Source organism: Panthera tigris, chromosome C2 (assembly GCF_018350195.1).
Source record: "Panthera tigris isolate Pti1 chromosome C2, P.tigris_Pti1_mat1.1, whole genome shotgun sequence".
Lineage (NCBI taxonomy): Eukaryota > Metazoa > Chordata > Mammalia > Carnivora > Felidae > Panthera > Panthera tigris.
This window is the reverse complement of record NC_056668.1, coordinates 79798517-79815544: the sequence shown is the minus strand read 5'-3', so window position 1 is coordinate 79815544 and position 17028 is coordinate 79798517. Positions and strand designations below refer to the sequence as shown.

At 44.9% G+C, this 17028-nt stretch overlaps 1 long non-coding RNA gene across 1 annotated transcript in view; it reads right to left on the bottom strand.

Annotated features, from left to right (window-relative positions):
* Positions 1–597: 597 nt before the first annotated feature.
* The window catches only part of LOC102956477, a 51831-nt gene continuing 35400 nt past the window's right edge, over positions 598–17028 (bottom strand). Inside the window, exons 4-5 of the long non-coding RNA XR_006222154.1 lie at positions 1856–2385; positions 598–1338 (exon numbers count right to left, since the gene is read on the bottom strand). This is a non-coding gene — a long non-coding RNA (uncharacterized LOC102956477). The remainder of the gene's footprint in view (positions 1339–1855; positions 2386–17028) is intronic.

Here is a 17028-nt window from a genome sequence, read left to right as displayed (position 1 = left end):
GAGGAAGAAGCCCCGGGTTTTCAAATTGATGCTCCCCCGTCCCGTTTACCAGCCATGCCACCATTGGTGAATTCTCTCCGAGACTCTGTTTCCACATCTTTAAAATGGGGGGGTGATGAGCCTACCTCACAGGGCTGTTATAAGGGTTACATGAAACACCTATCCTGGTTCTGTCCTAGCAGGTTCCCTGCGCATGGTGGCTTCCATCCTCCCTCTCTCCCTTCCTTCCTTCCTTCCTTTTCTAAGGACCTGCTGTGTGCTCACACCTGGGCAAGACCTTGCTTTGAGGGAGGCCGGAGAGGGGGTCCTATCATCAGGGAATTAACTCTCCTATTGGGACACCTGCCTGGAGTGCCCAGGAAACCATCTGAGGCAGTGGAACGTGCAGAGGGTGTCCCCCCCATCCCCCTCCCCCGCCTCCTTCTCCTCCTCCCCCTCCTCCTCCTCTTCCTTCCTGCTTGCAGTTCTGACCTCTCTGCTTGGGGATAGGCAGCGCACTTGGGCCGCTTCTTGCTGTGTGGGGAGTCTTTCCCCTCTCCGGGCCCCCGGGCCCGGGCCCATAAAACATTGCTTTATGTTCTGATTTGACGTGCTTGCTGCAATCTCTGAATCACAAACAGTGAGAGGCAGGTGGCATTCCATCAGCAGGAGGTAGGTGTTGGTGTGGACAATGAGACTACACTGGGTAGATGCTAGCTTTAATTGTTATTATTCATCTAAGGGATCAAATTAATTTAATTCTGTGTTGTCTATGGAAACTAGTAAACTGCAGATAAGATAGGGGTATTATTGTTGGTCTGGTGAGATGTTTAATGTTTGCGACAGATAATTTAGAAATGGTGACTGCACGCTGCGTTTGGAAAGTCCCCGTCTTGAGGGGGTCGTGTCTTCGTCAGTAGCCATCGCTCCATCCTATATCATGAGGTCCCCTGGCTCTTCAGTCGCAGAAACTGTTCACGTTGGTCTGGAGACCTCGATCTCAGAAGTGTCTGCACCATGCCTGATCCGATCATGAATTATCCAAAGATGATGTAAAATTTTAAAATAAACGTGTTTTTCAAAAAGTTTATCCCTCTCTCCTTACTTGCTAAGGGAAAGAACTGCTGGTGGTCAACTTTTATCTCCAAGGAGGACACAGCTGGAGTCCCGGAGCCCTGAATCCTTTCCCACTAGCTCCTCTCCACTCCCCCAGGAAGAAGGATGCTCACCTACGTAGCAAACAGCATCTTTGAGATATTGACCGGTTGTTGTTGTTGTTGTTGTTGTTGTCGTTTTCCTTTTGCTCTTGCTTGGGTTCACGTGACTAAGTTGTTTGTCCAGCACCTCAGGGAAAGGATGCTGTAGGACAAGGAAGCAGGATGGAAGGAAGGTCTTTACCTTGATTTCCAAAATCCTAAAACCCTTAAGGGACTGAGGTCCCAAGAGGATAGCCAAAATATTTGGACAGAAAATCTCAGAAGCAGGAATAAGGAGAGAGGAGAATTCCTTTTCTCTGTGAACTGTGCCCCTCCCGTTAGGGATTGGATATGTCCCCCTAAACCACACGACACTATACTGTAGTCTATTAAGGGTGCAGCAGCACTGTGTCTGCAAAAACTGTTTGATCAAAAAATATTTTATTGTGGGACACCTGGGTGGCTCAGTCAGTTGAGCGTACCACTTTGGCTCAGCTCATGATCTCTAGGTTCCTGAGTTCGAGCCCCATATTAGGCTCCCTGCTGTCAGCGCAGAGCCCCCATTGGACCCTCTGTCTCCCTTCCTCTGCCACCGCCCCCCCCCCCACTGCTTGCACTCTATCAAAAATAAATATTAAAAAATATATGTTATTGTTAAAAAATGCGAGGCATCCTCTGACCTTTCAGGGAGTCCTAAGTGGAGGGTCTTGCCTAGGTGTTGCTGGCTTCTGCCTGCTCGGGGTGCTGGTGGCTAAAGGCTGGGGTGGCTGTGCCCGTTTCTGAAAATACGACAGCTGCGAAGTTTGCCACACCGATCGACTCTTCCTTTCACAGACGATTCCTCTGTAGCATGCGATCCTGTTTGACACCTTTTACCCACAGTAGAACTTCTTTCAAATTTGGGGTCTGCTGCTTTATCACCGAAGCGTATGAGGTTGTCAATCCTTTGTTGTCATTTCGACAGTCTTCACAGCGTCTTCACCGGGAGTAGAGTCCATCTCAAGAAACCACTTTCTTTGCTCATGCATGAGAAGCAACTCTTCATCCATTCAAGTGTTATCATGAGATTGCAGCAGTTCAAATGTAATAATAGTGAACAAGTTTGAAATATTGCGAGAATTGCCAAAATGTGACGCAGAAACAGGAAGTGAGCAAATGCTGTTGGAAAAATAGCACCAACAGACTTGCTTGACGCAGGGTTGCCACAGACCTTCAAAAAAAAAAAATTGTTTTTTAATGCAGTATCCACGCAGTGCAGTAAAGCAAAGAACAACAAAACAAGCGATGCCCGTATGTACTTCGGACCCCAGCACCCAATGCCTTCGTGTTGTACGTTCCCTGGAACTCCGATGTAATGCCCTATCAACAAAGATTGGGTTTTTGTCTGGATCCCAGTAGAAAGGGAGCTCAAAATAGAAGTGACAAAAATAGATTTCAGTCAGTTTGGGAATGGAGATTTGTGCTTGCCGCATTTTACAGTGGCCCTCATTCTCTGTAAGGTCCTCTTAGCTGGTGAGCTGGGAGGGTGGGGACCCGCTATCTGGGCCTGGAAGGGAACTTCTGCAATACCTCAGGCTGCCTCCCCCATCCCCCACACCTATTCCTAGCTCCCAGGCCTCCTGTGTGGCCTTGGTTTCCTCTTCTCTTGTGACCCTCGGGGCAGCCTTCCTGGCTGTGATGTGATGTGACAGGGAGTGCACTAATGCTCCAGGGTCACTTTCCACTTTTTCAACCCATAAAATTCATCCCTGTGAGCTGGGATCATGGCATCAGCTGCAAGAGAGGGGAAAAGACCTTCCTGGCGCCTACAAAATCCCACCACCTCATGCATTTATGCCACCATCCAGTCCCTCCTCAGGATTGACTAGGAAACAAGCTGATAATGGGAAGAGGAATTCTGTTCAGCCCAGTGAGTCCCCAGGAAACACCTACTCTGAGTGGCACTGGGAGACAGTGATGAATAGTCACAGCGCCTGTCCTCCAAGAATTTGGGGCCTGGGAGAATGGGCCGGCCCCGCCTGTGAGCAGTGTCATGGTCACGTGAGAGACGAGTGGTGCCATTTCCTGGAGAACTAAAGCTAGGTAGTACACTTATGTTGTTCTGCACGCATTTGTAACGGCATAGAAGGAAAACACCATGCAAACGCCAAGTATGGGGAAGTAGGATCATACAAGGAAAAGTACAATAATGGAGTTATGAAAAATAAGATTGATTTTGACAGGAATTGGGGTAGTCTTTATTTCTAAAAAAATGTTAAAGTTTATTTATTTTGAGAGAGGTGGGGGGATGGACAGAGAGAGAGAGAGAGAGAGAGAATCCCAAACAGGCTCCGTGCTATCAGCACAGAACCTGATGCAAGGCTTGAACTCACGAACTGTGAGATCATGACCCAAGCCAAAACCAAGAGTTGGACGTTTAGCCAGCTAAGCCACCCAGGCATCCCGGATTTAGGTAGTCTTAATGGGTGACAGTCTTAAGGGATGGACAAGATTCTCTTTTTACTTTAAATGCTTTTTCTGAGTATAAAAGTAGTACAGGGGTGCCTGGGTGGCTTAGTCAGTTAAGTGTCTGAATCTTGATTTTGGCTCAGGTCATGATCTCGCAGTTCGTGGGTTCGAGCCCCACGTCGGGCTCTGTGCTGACAGTTCAGAGTCTGGAGCCTGCTTCGGATTCTGTGTCTCCCTCTCTCTGTGCCCCTCCCCGCTCATACTCTGTATCTCTCTCTCTCTCTCTCTCTCTCTCTCAAAAATAAATAATAAAGATTAAAAATTAAAAAAAAATAAATAAAAGTACATATTTCCTGTCAAAAGCACAAAACCATAAAGGGAAAAAGTCATCTGCATTCTTTCATCTAAAGATAATCCCTGCTAGTAGTTCCCAGTTGTGTTTTAAAATACTATATATAGGGGCGCCTGGGTGGCTCAGTCGGTTAAGCGTCCGGCTTCAGTTCAGGTCACGATCTTGTGGTCTGCGAGTTCAGAGCCTGGAGCTTGCCTCCGATTCTGTGTCTCCCTCTCTCTCTGCCCCTCCTCTGTTCATCCTGTCTCTCTCTGTCTCAAAAATAAATAAACGTTAAAAAAAATTTAAAAAAAATACTATATATATACGCACATACAAAATACCACACACACACACACACACACACACCCCTCACTTTTTTTTTTAATTTAAAAAGACATCATAAAAGTGTCTCTAAATCAGTAAGGATCCCTTTGTAATTATGCCTTGTAATGGTTGCATGATGTGCTATTATAAAAATGTGTTATAATTTATACAATTTTCTTTAGAATTGGACATGTAGTTTCTTTGCACTTGTTTCCCCCCCGAATACCTGCACATATAAGCATATGTCATCATCTCTGACTGCATTTGGAGGTGGCAGGTGGGTAGGATAGGTAGTCTTTTCCTCTCAGGAATTGTGGCTGGAAGAATCTTAGAGGAAAGTGCTGGAATAGTCTTAGAAAATCAGAAAAGGGAACAAACCAAAGGAAGCACTCTAAGATTGCTAGAAACTTTGTGACATTTTCTGGTTTATTATTTTGTTATTCCTTTTTGTCTTCTCCATAGAAATTAGTGAAAGCCTGGAAACGGAAGAGTGCATATTAGTTACATTAGTTTACCTAACAAATGGCCAGCCGCTCAAACCACAGTAAACGTATTCACACAGTGTCTGTGAGTCAGTTGGGGAGTGGGTTAGCTAGGTGCTTCTGGCTTGGGATCTCTCACAGATTGTGGTTAAGATGGCAGCTGGGGCTGCAGCCATCTAAGGGCTTAACTGGGAGCTGGTTGGTCTCCTCCCAAGACGGTTCTCTTACATGGCTCTGAGGTCCGGGGTGGTGCCACTGGCTGGGCTCTGTGGTCAGAGGGAGCCTCTAGCTGGGCTCTGCAATCACTTCTGGTTGGGTAAGGTCTCAGGCTGTGTTCCCCGGCGGGCTGGTGTCACTGGACTCTGTGATTGGGCAGGGCTATAGGCTGGACTCCACAATCTCTCCTGGTTGGTTGCCATATCAGGCTGTGCTCTCAGACGGTTCCGGAAGCTGGCCTTACTCTGTGTTCAGGAAGACTCTGGAGAGGACCTCAGGTTGTGCTTTGTGATCAGTCAGGGCTGTAGGCTGATTTTTGTGCTCTGGCAGGCTGCTGGCTGTGCTCCACTGGTACTGTGAAGGGATGAAATATGGCTGATGGGGAGCAAGAAGGATTTGGAAGCTTTGAGTGTATTTTGCATGTGGTAGGGTTAAGGTCAGTAAGGCAGACTGTAGTAGCCAGGCTTCAAAATGACCCCCAATGACCCTCACTTCCTGGTATTCATGTCCTTAGGTAAGGACATTCCTTCCCCCACTGAATAGTGCCAATCTGTGTTACCAATAGGATACTGAGGAAATGACAGTGTATTGCCTCTGGGGTTAGGGCACAAAGACATTGCAGCTTCCACCTTGCTCTCATTTGGATCACTTGCTCTAGGTGAAGCCAACCACCAAATCATGAGGACACCCCGGCAGTCCTGTGGAAAAGTCCTGAGAACTGAGGCTTCTTGTCAACAGCCAACAGAAACTTGCCAGCGGTGTAGAAGCAAGGTTTCTGGCCAGGTTCTGTGGTCGGAAGAGGCCTCCAGCTGTATTCTGCAGTTGGGTGGAGCTAGACGCTGTTCTGCGGTCAGGCAGAGCTCCTGTCTGGGTTCCTTCATCAGATTGGGCTGCAGGCTATGCTCTGCGACTGAGTCCAGTCACCCTCTGGGCTTCCTGCCTGCGCCAGGCCACAGGTTGTGCTCAGCAGTCAGGCAGGGCCACAGGCTGGGGTCTTCTGCTGGGCGTGGTTATAGGCTGGGCTCCACGGTTTGGCAGGACCACAAGCTGAGCTCTGAGCCTGACTAGGGTCACTGTTCAGGCTCCCTGGTTATGCAGAGTCAGAAGCTATGCTTAACCGTTGGACAGGGTGGCTGGCTCTGCTCCCGGCCCAATCAGGGTTGAAGGATGAGCTCCACAGTTGCCCTAGTTTGTTGGCAAGGTCTCCTGGACAGGTGGGACTGGAGCCTGTGCTCAGCAGGTGGGTGGGGCTGCACATTTGTTTCCCTGCCCCAGCAAAGCAGAACAGGCTCCCCAGTCTACATGGCCCCTTGACTGGGACTCAAATTGGGCAGAAGCGCCAACGGAGCTCCCTGCCCAAACAGGGCCACCAGCTCGGTTCTGCAGATAGATGGGCAGAGCCACCGGCTGGAATCTCTGTTTGAGTGCTGCTGCATGCAGAAATGAGATCCACCAAGATCTGAGCACTGGTTGTGGTAGGCTCTGTCCCCTTCTTCAGCCCAGCAGATTCCCCCAGTGATCCCCTTGAAGTGAAACTCAAATGCCCCTCCTCCCCCCACCCAGGAAGGATCCCACAGTGCTGGGGGAGCTGGATATCCACCTTGGGCTCTCTTTTCCCACTGGAGAAACCAGAGTCTCAGGGGCACCCACTCTGTAGCACTGTCTAAGTGGGGGAAAGGGCAATGCATTTACAGTGAAGGGTAAGGCTCTTCTTGTGGTCCTTTTTGGTCTCTGTGGCCCCAGGGAGTGCTTCAGCCTCCCCTCTCGTTTGTGGGATTTTCACAATAGTGTTTTGTCTACGGATAGTTGCTAGTTCGTCTTCCTGTGAGGGGAGCTGAAGTAAGGAATGACCTGTGCCCCCATTTTGGTGACATCACCCCATGGATCTTTTCAAGTATTTACCAGATATTTGTATATCTTTTTGGAGAAATACCTATTCAGATCTTTTGCTCATTAAAAAAAAATGGGTTAATTTGTCTTTTAATTTTTTTAGAGTTTTTCAACGTTTATTTATTTATTTTGAGAAAGAGAGAGAGCACATGTGCCTGCACAAGTGAGCAGGGGAGAGGCAGAGAGAGGGAGAGAGAGAGAGAATCCCAAGCAGGCTCCGAACTGTCAGCACAGAGCCCAGCGCAGGGCTCCATCTCATGAACCATGAGATTATGACCTGAACTGAAATCCAGGATCAGACTCCTAACTCTTAACCTGGGTGACTGGGCCACCCAGGCACCCCATAATTTGTCTTTTTATATTTGGATTTTTTTAGAGTTCTTTATAAGTCAGTTGTCAGATATATGATTTGCCAGTATTTCTCCCATTCTGTGGGCTACCTTTCACTTTCTTAATGGTATCATTTAAAGCATTTAAAGCATTAAAGCATGTTTCTATGAAGTTTATTTTTCTTTTGTTGCTTGTGTTTTTGGCATTGTATCTAATAAAACTTTGCCTAACCTAAGGTCATTAAGATTTATTTCTGTTTTCTTCTAAGAGTTTTATGCCTTTAGCTCTCATATTTAGGTCTATTATCTATTTTGAATTAGTTTTGGGCTAGGTATAAGGCAAGGAGTCCAACTTCATCTTTTTTTTTTTTTTTTTTTTTTTTTTTTTTTTTGGTATGTAGATATTCAGTTACCCCAGTGCTGTTTGTTAAAAAGATCTGATATACTCACGACCATCCTTTTGCTTATAAGCTTTTTTGGGGTCTCATTTGATTTTAGGTGTGTTTCTTAAAAACAACATATTACTAGATTTTGTTTTCCAACTCAGAATGTTAGCCTTTTAACAGGAATATTTTAACTTAATTTAAATTCATTTTAATGAACCATCATAATTGTTATCTTTTTATTTTTATTTTATTTTTATTTTTATTGAGAGAGAGTGTAAGCAGGGGAGAAGGGTAGAGGGAGAAAGACAGAGAGTCTTTGCAGCTCAGTCCCACGACCCTGGGATCATGACCTGAGCCAAAACCAAGAGTCGACTGAGCCACCCAGGCACCCCCATAATTGTTATCTTTAACTGTCACGTTCTTTCATTCTGTTTTTATACTTCCTTACTTACTGTTTCTTTTATTTTCTCCTTTTATTATATGGGCTTCTCATTTTATCATTTTCAGAGCTTTGTATAATATACACTCTATATAGTGTACTATATATCTTATATTTCATTCTAACTTAAAGTTCTACCAAAGCACTTTAATTCATATTTCACTCCTTGTCAGAGTCAGAAATGAAATGATATCTTATATTTCTGTATGAACAAGATAAGATTATTCTCTATTCCTTATCCTTAATCTTTGTTAATATTAAGATTTTAGATTCAGAATATGACTGTGGTTTGGAGAATTATTTTTGATGATATCATTCAGTTTTATAACCAGAGTTACAGTGTATTTCAAGGAAGATTTCTATTTTAAATTGCTTACTCAGCAACAATCATTTTATATGCTGTAACATCCCCAATTTTTTTTTTAATGTTTATTTTTGAGACAGAGAGAGACAGAGCATGAGCAGGGGAGGGGCAGAGAGAGAGGGACACACAGACTCTGGAGCAGGCTCCAGGCTCCAAGCTGTCAGCACACAGCCTGACACGGGGCTCAAACTCACAAGCCATGAGATCATGACCTGAGCTGAAGTCGGACGCTCAACTGACTGAGCCACCTAGGCTCCCCTGTAACATCCCCAATCTTAATGCTCTTAATTTGTTCCATTTATCATTCTGGTGTACATCTTCAAAAAATTGGATACACATGTACTCACATATCTGAAAATTTCTTTCTGTTTTCATGAGAAACAATTTGCCTGGGTATAAAATCCTAGGAATAAAAATGTTTTCTTTCAAAAACTGCACAATGGAATCATATTCCTATCTGGTTGTAAGGTTCCAAAGTTAGTATAAAAGGCAAAAAAGTAAAAAAGTTAGTATAAAAGTTCAAAAGTTAGTTCAAAAGGCTAGTCTTCCTCTGACTAGCATGCATAATAGCATTTATAGTAAAAATACCCCTATATGGACTCCACCTCTGATTACCAAAAGCACACGTCGAAGCTCCCATTGCTGGCTCAATAGTACTTGCTGCCGTACTATTAAAACTAGGGGGATATGGAATGATACGTATCACAATTCTACTCAACCCCGCGACAAACCAAATAGCATACCCCTTCATAATGTTATCCCTATGAGGAATAGTTATAACAAGTTCTATTTGTTTACGCCAGACAGACCTAAAATCCTTAATCGCGTACTCGTCTGTAAGTCACATAGCCCTAGTAATTGTAGCAGTACTAATCCAAACACCCTGAAGCTATATAGGAGCTACAGCTCTTATAATTGCCCACGGATTAACCTCATCAATACTATTCTGCCTCGCAAACTCAAACTATGAGCGAGTACATAGCCGAACGATAATCCTAGCCTGAGGCCTACAAACCATCCTCCCCCTGATGGCTGCCTGATGACTACTAGCCAGCCTCGCAAACCTAGCCCTACCCCCTACAATTAATCTAATCGGAGAACTATTCGTAGTAATAGCTTCCTTCTCATGATCTAACATAACTATTATCCTTATAGGTACAGACATTATCATCACAGCCCTATACACCCTCTACATGCTTATCACAACCCAGCGAGGCAAGTACACACACCACATATTCAAAGACACATAGTCAAAATTTCTCCCGAAAAATTCCTTAAAAGTGCCCTAACCCCAGATCTGGACCCTCGGAAACTCAAAAGCCCAAGATGATCTTCTAGATGTTTCTCCTCTCCCTAAAGCAGTGAAAGCCCAACATCTGCTAGCCCAACATAATTTTGAAGGTGGACTCTTGCTAGGCAGATCATGAATTATTTTATATAGTTAAACAGATTGCTCCCAAAAGCCCAGTCCTGGGGTGGGGGGTGGGTGGGGGTGGGTGGGGGAGGAGTCTCTCTTTCTAGGCTCATCAAGCTTGGCTCAGGTTCAAGGGGTCACAACAGGAGGGGAAGGGGACACTGATTGTCCCATAGCTCTGTTGTGGAATTAGGAAGAGAGGACTGTGGTGAAAGCAGGCAAAAACTCTAGAAGTTCAGATTCCCTGAAATATCTGGGAAACTGAAAACTCAGTGTGGTGCGAGCAGTCTGTAGCTCCAACAACACGGAGTATAGTAGTGAGGAGAGGTGGCAAGAATGGCTGGTGCCTGGCACCCGTGTTCATAGAAGAAAAAAGAAGGGAGGAAAGTGATGGCTGTCGTGAAGACAGGTCCACTATTTGGGTTGAGATTTGAAGGGGCTGGAGCTTCAATGAAAGGGCCAAGGTCAAAGCATGAAGCAAGATTTGGGGAAGCAAGAATGACCTCTGACAGAGAAGTCCCTTATGGAGGGAGTGCATGTACGCACCTCGGTCAGCCAGGAAGTGGGGGCAGGGGCAGCGAGAGAGTGGAAGCTACAGACTAGTGTGGTTGCTTTGAGCAACTGAATTTTTTGCCTTTAGCTATGAAAGTGACCCACTCTTCCCAGTGGGAAGACCAGTGAGATCTGGTCTGTCCTTCTGTGGTAATGAGGTCTGTGTCTGTCTCTAATGACATCTCTGCTCTGGGGCAACCTACAGGTGGGCCTGTCTAGCTGGGCCAGCCCAGCCAGGACTGCCGCCTCAGATCCTGGCATCACCCAGAGCTCTCCCTGGGCTTCCTCAGATATTTATTTTTACCTCTTTCCAAAGAAAGATTGAGCAGGACACTCTAAAACCCACCCGCCAAAAGTCTATTGGAGGCGTGATTAGATGAAGGGAAAGAACCAGTCTTAGGCCCAGACGTGAAAATGGCTGAAAGTCTTAAACTCTGCAGCTCAGGTTGAGACAAAGGCTGTGAGCCTTTGTGAGTCTCTATGGAAAGAGATCAAAAGAGAAATATCTGATAGGTCTTTACACGAATACCTCTTTTCCAAACAGCAAACCTCCCGTTCTCGGAACATATTGCACAGGGGAAGTGTGTGGCCCTGGGTACTGAGTAATAAAGTAGTATTCAACGGAGAGTTCTAGATGAAAGTGAAAACACAGAGAAACCCTGAGTAGCCACTTTTATAATAAAATAATGCAACCGCAGTTGATTCTAATGCTCCAGGCTGTGCTTACTTACCAAAAGAAGGGAGTTAGTGGTTTGGCCGGTGGAGACCATGCTGATCTCACTGTCTGCTATATACTTGGCCAGCAGTTAGTAATCTCAGCTTTTTCCCCTTCAGTTTCACTCATGGGAGTTATTTCCTATCAGGCCCTGGTAAATTCCATCAGAAGCCACGTTGCAGTATTCCCCGTTTACCAGCTGGGAGGACCCCAACACTGCCAGCCCACTACTCGAGCATGGGAACACTTTCTAAGTTTAATTTTACACCGGAGTTTCTACTGTTTCCCAACTCAGCAATGTTCACTTAAGACAGACTCTCTAGTTCAGACCCAAAGTTCACTTAAAACTCTTTTGAGTCTAGTGCCCACTAATCCTGCTGGCTATCTCTTTGCACCCTCTTATTTTAGAACTTCTAAAACCTATAAAATTTGTTTGTCCATCCACCCACCCATCCACCTATTTATCCAACTGATCAATGCTGATGTATATAAATTATGCCCTGCAATGGTGCCATGAGATGAAGTTACAAAGACTGTAATGACAATGATAATGACCACCAAAACGGTGGCGTAGAAGACCCCAGCTCCCGTCCCCACATACAGATCAATCATTAGACAGCTAGCTGTGAACAAAAACCGCTCTGGGATCCACCTAAGAAGTTTTAGCAACACAGTGGAACAACAGAACCCGAGCATAACCACACGAGAAGGACGGCTGCATTTTGCCTGAATCACCCCACCTCGCAAACTGGCGTTGCCCAGTGTCAAGCAGGGATTTCCCAGCTAGAAAGAGCTCCCCTTGTCAGGAAAGGAGAAACAGGCTGAGCAACCAGCTTCTCCAGCTTTTCACGGCATCACAGAAAAGGCCTGCTTCAGTCTCACCCAACCCAGACAGGCAAACCCGATATGTAATACAGATGGCGAGGAACGAAAAGGAAAGCAGGGCCTACCAATAGCAGCCATGCAGCAGGAACAGTTGTGGTTCAGTGGCCTGCTTCACAGATAAACCCAGCAGCTTTCACTCCTGAAGAAAGAACAGTGGCCAGCACAGCTCCCAGATCCCTGCATATTTTACCAGCTTCCACCCTACAGGTATTTATGTTCACTGATGCCAGCCACTTGAGTCCCTCCTGCTCCATCACCACCCCCTCCCTATCCCCGCCAGAGCCTGGGAATCACACTGGCAGCCAACTCAGGCCTCTGTGGCTGCATCAGAGCAAACCACCGGCCTAGATCTTCACGGCTGACCCCGCTGCCATGTGTGCACTCAGGGCGAGACCTGCCAGCTGCTCCCTTGCATGCTGTTGACCTGACGTCCATCACCAGCCTTTACTGCAGTGCACGCACCCAGCGATACTACCGTGCAGCTGTGGGAAGGCATGATGCCAGCCAGGGTGCCCCACAGCTGTTTGTGGGCCCAGATCAGGCCCTGTCTTCTGTCACTGGCCTGCACCACTGTACTAACCTGTAGCCAGCCCCTCCATCTGTGTAGTCGCATCCCCTGGCCCGACCCCTGTCACCAGCCTCCACTGAAGTACACACATGTAGTGGGAGATCGTACAACAAGGGGAGATCATGCTGATATCCAGGGCATTCATAGCTGCCATGGAGTCTGTAGTTGTCCCTGGCCCTTTCTGTCTGTCCTGGATGTGTGTGTCTGCAACTGGCTCCTGCCACCACATAGGCACTTGCAGCTGGCTCCCACTGCTGAGTGGCATACCACCAGCTCTGGCCACTACCACTGCCTGTACCCTGGCCATGGAGGTGCCGCTGAAGATCACAATAGTTCTTGCAGCTATTACTCATTTCCCCATCCAACAAGTCCTCCCCAAGGACACATAGTTGTTGATACTGGGGACTCGGGTGGCTTGAGATGAAGAAATATGCCTCCCCCTGGACCTGGTATTGCCACATGCTCACACATGGAGCCCTGCACCACTAGACCTGGGATCACAGCACACTCCAGCATGCCCCCACCCGCAAGTGAAAGTCTTCCCTTACCAAAATCAGCCCCTAAAACTAGAAGAAGTGACTGCTTCTTCCAATGCACAGCCACCTACACAGGGCTACAGGAATCATTGAGAATAAGGTGCCTGGGTGGCTCAGTTGGTTAAGTGTCCAACTCTTGACCTTGGCTTAGGTCATGATCTCGCAATTCATGGGTTTGAGCCCCGTATCGGGCTCTGTGCCAATGGTGTGGAGCCTCCTTGGGATCTTTCTCTCCTTCTCTCTGCCCTTTACCTGTTTGTGCTGTCTCTCTCTATCTCAAAATAAATAAGTAAACTTTTAAAAGATTAAGGGAAACATGACTCCACTAAAGGAATACAGTAAGCCAACTAGTAATTGGCCCCAAAGAATGGAGACCTAAGAATTGTCTGACAAAGAATTCAAAATAATTGCTCTAAAAACACTCAGAGAGAAGCTGAAAGAGAACAGAGATAAACAAATTAATGATATCAGGAAAACAATACAAAAACAAAATAAGTTTGACAAAGAGAAAACATGAAAAAGAACCAAACATGGATTTGAAGAATACAATAAATAAAGAATTCTATTGAAGACTTCAATAGAGAGCTTCAACAACAAACTTGACCAAGCAGAAGAAAGAATCAGTGTGCTAGAAGACAGACCAATTAAAAGTATCAATCAGAGGAGCAAAAGGAAAAAAGAATGAAAAGAGCCCACAGGACTTATGGGACACCAAGAGAAATAAGGTACATATCATTGGAGTCCCAGAAGAGAGGGAAAAGGGATAAAAAGCTTATTTAAAGAAGTAATGAAGGGGTGTCTGGGTGGCTCAGTCAGTGAAGTGTCCGACTTCAGCTCAGGTCATGATCTCACAGTCCGTGAGTTGGAGCCCCACGTCGGGTTCTGTGCTGACAGCTCAGAGCCTGGAGCTTGCTTCAGATTCTGTGTCTCCATCTCTCTGACCCTCCCCTGCTCTCTTTCTTCCTCTCTCTGTCAAAAATAAATAAATGTTAGAAAAATTTTTAAAAAGAGGTAGTGGCTGAGAATTTCCCAAATCTGAGGAGTGATTTAAATTTAAATATGCAAATTCATGAAGCTAATAGGTCACCACAAAGTATTAAACCAAGGAGGTCTTATCCAAGACACAGTATAATGAAATAGTCTAAAGGACAAGGAATTTTAAAAGAACTAAGAGAAAAAACATTCTTGAAACAAGGAAACCCCATAACACTATTGGTGGATTTTTCAGTAGAGGTCTTGTAGGCCAGGAGAGAATAAGATGACATATTCAAAGTACTGAAAGAAAGAAACTGCCAACCAAGAATATTCTACCCAGTAGAACTGTCCTTTGGCAATGAAGGCGAAATAAATACCTTCCCTAATAAAAAAAAAAAGGTGAAGGAATTCATCACTGTTGAATCTTCTTTGCAAGAAATGCTGAAAGAAGTTTTTTGAACTGAAACAAAAGGATGCTACTTAATAACGTGAAAATATACAACACTGGCAAATATAAACATAGATTCCAAATACTCAAAGACTAATGTGGCGCTACTCAACTCGAGCATGAGGGTTAAAAGACGAAAGTATTAAAAATAACTATAGCTATAACAATTTGTTACTGGATACACGATACAAAAAGATGTAAGCTATGACATCAAAAACATAAAAGCGGGGAGCAAGTGGGTAGAGTTTTTGTATGCAATTGAAGTTAAACCCTTATCAGCATAAAATAGAGTATTATTCATATAAAATTTTTTTATAAATGCCTCGCAGAAACCACAAAACAATACCTAGAATAGAGTCACAAAAGATAAAGAGAAGAAAATCAGAGCATACCACTAAGGAAAATCATTAATTCACAAAGGAAGGCAGCAAGAGATGAGGAAAGGGTCAAAGGAAGTATAAAACAGCCAAAAAAGACTATGATGACATTAGTAAGTCCTTACCTATCAATAATTACCCTAAAGGTAAATGGATTGAATTCTTCAAAGACATCAAGTGGTGGATGGATAAAGAACAAGAACCAAATATATGCTGCCTAGAAGATATTCAATGGGGAAAGGATGGTCCCTTCAATAAATGGAGCAGGGAAAACTGGATAACCACATGTGGAAGAATGAAATTGGACCCCTACCTTACACCACTCACAAAAATTAACTCAAAAGAGACCACAGATTTAAATTAAACATAAGAACTGAGACCACAAAACTCATAGAAAAAAATCACATGAAAAAACTGTTTTAACATTGGACTTGGCAATAAGTTTTAGATAGACACCAAAAACAAAGGTAACAAAAACAAAAATAAACAAGCAGGACTACATTGAACTAAAAAGCTTCTGCACAGCAAAGAAACAATCAACAAAATGAAAAGACAACTTACAGAATGGAGAAATCATTTGCAAATCCTGTATCTGATAAAGAGTTAAAAATTCAAAATTTATAGGGGTGGCTGGGTGGCTCAGTTGCTTAGGTGTCCGACTTTGGCTCAGGTCATGATCTCATAGTTTGTGGGTTTGAGCCCCACATCGGGCTCTGTGCTGTCAGCTCAAAGCCTGGAGCCTGCTTCAGATTCTGTGTTTCCCTTCCTCTCTGCCCCTCCACTGCCTGTGCTCTGTCTCTCTGTCTCTCTCAAAAGTAAGTAAACATTTAAAAATTAAGAAAAATACAAAATTTATAAAGAACTCATACAACTCATACAACAAATTTCAGTAGCAAAAACAATCCAATCAAAAAATTGTCAGAGAGAAGGAACTAAATAGGCATTTTCCCAAAGAAAACATACAAATGACCCAACAAGTACATAAAGAAGTGCTCAACATCACTAATCATCAGGGGAATGCAAATCAAAGTCACAAAAGTTATCACCTCACACTTGTTAGAAAGACTATCATCAAAAAGACAAGAGCTAACAAGTGTTGGCAAGGATGTGGAGGAAAAGGAACACTTGGTCAAAGTTTCTGGGGAAAAGCTTACAAGAGGTATGTCAATGGGATAAGCCACGTCTCTTACTGCTGCACTTAGTCCTGAGACTGTAAGTATTATTTGTCATTTTTCTTTGCTACTACCTATTCTAGGTCCCCCACCTTGCCCTTGGCTACCATTTCTGGTAGTCTAGGTGGCTAGCCTGGCGAGATGACCCAGACCTTCAGCCTCAGGGTTCTGACCTGGTTACCATGCCTTTATTAGGCCATGGCTCTGTAACTACCCATTCACACTGAATACTGGCCATGAGAGTACCAAGGAATATCCCAGGGAGACACCTGAGCACCAAATGTATTCCTTCCACCTGCATCATAAAGCATAGTTCTGTCTCCCCAGAGACAATTCCCCCAATGGTCTGGCGATTCATTTCTGTACCTTTTGGTCTCCTGGCAGGAACCAGTTGGGAGCCATTGCTTTAAATTTAATGGGATTATTTTTTAAAAAATATTTTTTCATGTTTATTTATTTTGAGAGAGAGAGGCAGAGCACAAACAAGGGAGGGGCAGACAGAGTGGGAGAGAGAGAATCCCAAGCGGGCTCCATGGGGCTCGAACACATGAACCATGAGATCATGACCTGAGCCAAAATCAAGAGTCAGACACTTCACTGACTGAGCCACCCAGGCACCCCTTTAATGGGATTCTTAATATATCCTTTGGTGGAAGCATACCTCCCCAGGAAACCAGGACTTTTAGACCCACAGGGTCTAAGTTTGTAGGAACAAGAAGTACAAATTCTTCAAGTGGGAGTAATGGTAATTGAGGTCATTTCCTGATTCTACCAGCTGATTGCCAGACTCATATGTTCTACCTAATTTGATTACACAAGAACCCAACCCTCACAGGGTATCACCTCCAAGCTGGCATTTCAGCTGTGCCTTTAAGAGGCTGATTCAACACTCTATTAGGCCAGCAGCCTCTGGATGATGCAGTATGTGGTAGGACTAGTGGCTCCTACAGTTTTGTGCCCATGGACACACATCCAAAGCATCATTATGCAGTATTTCAT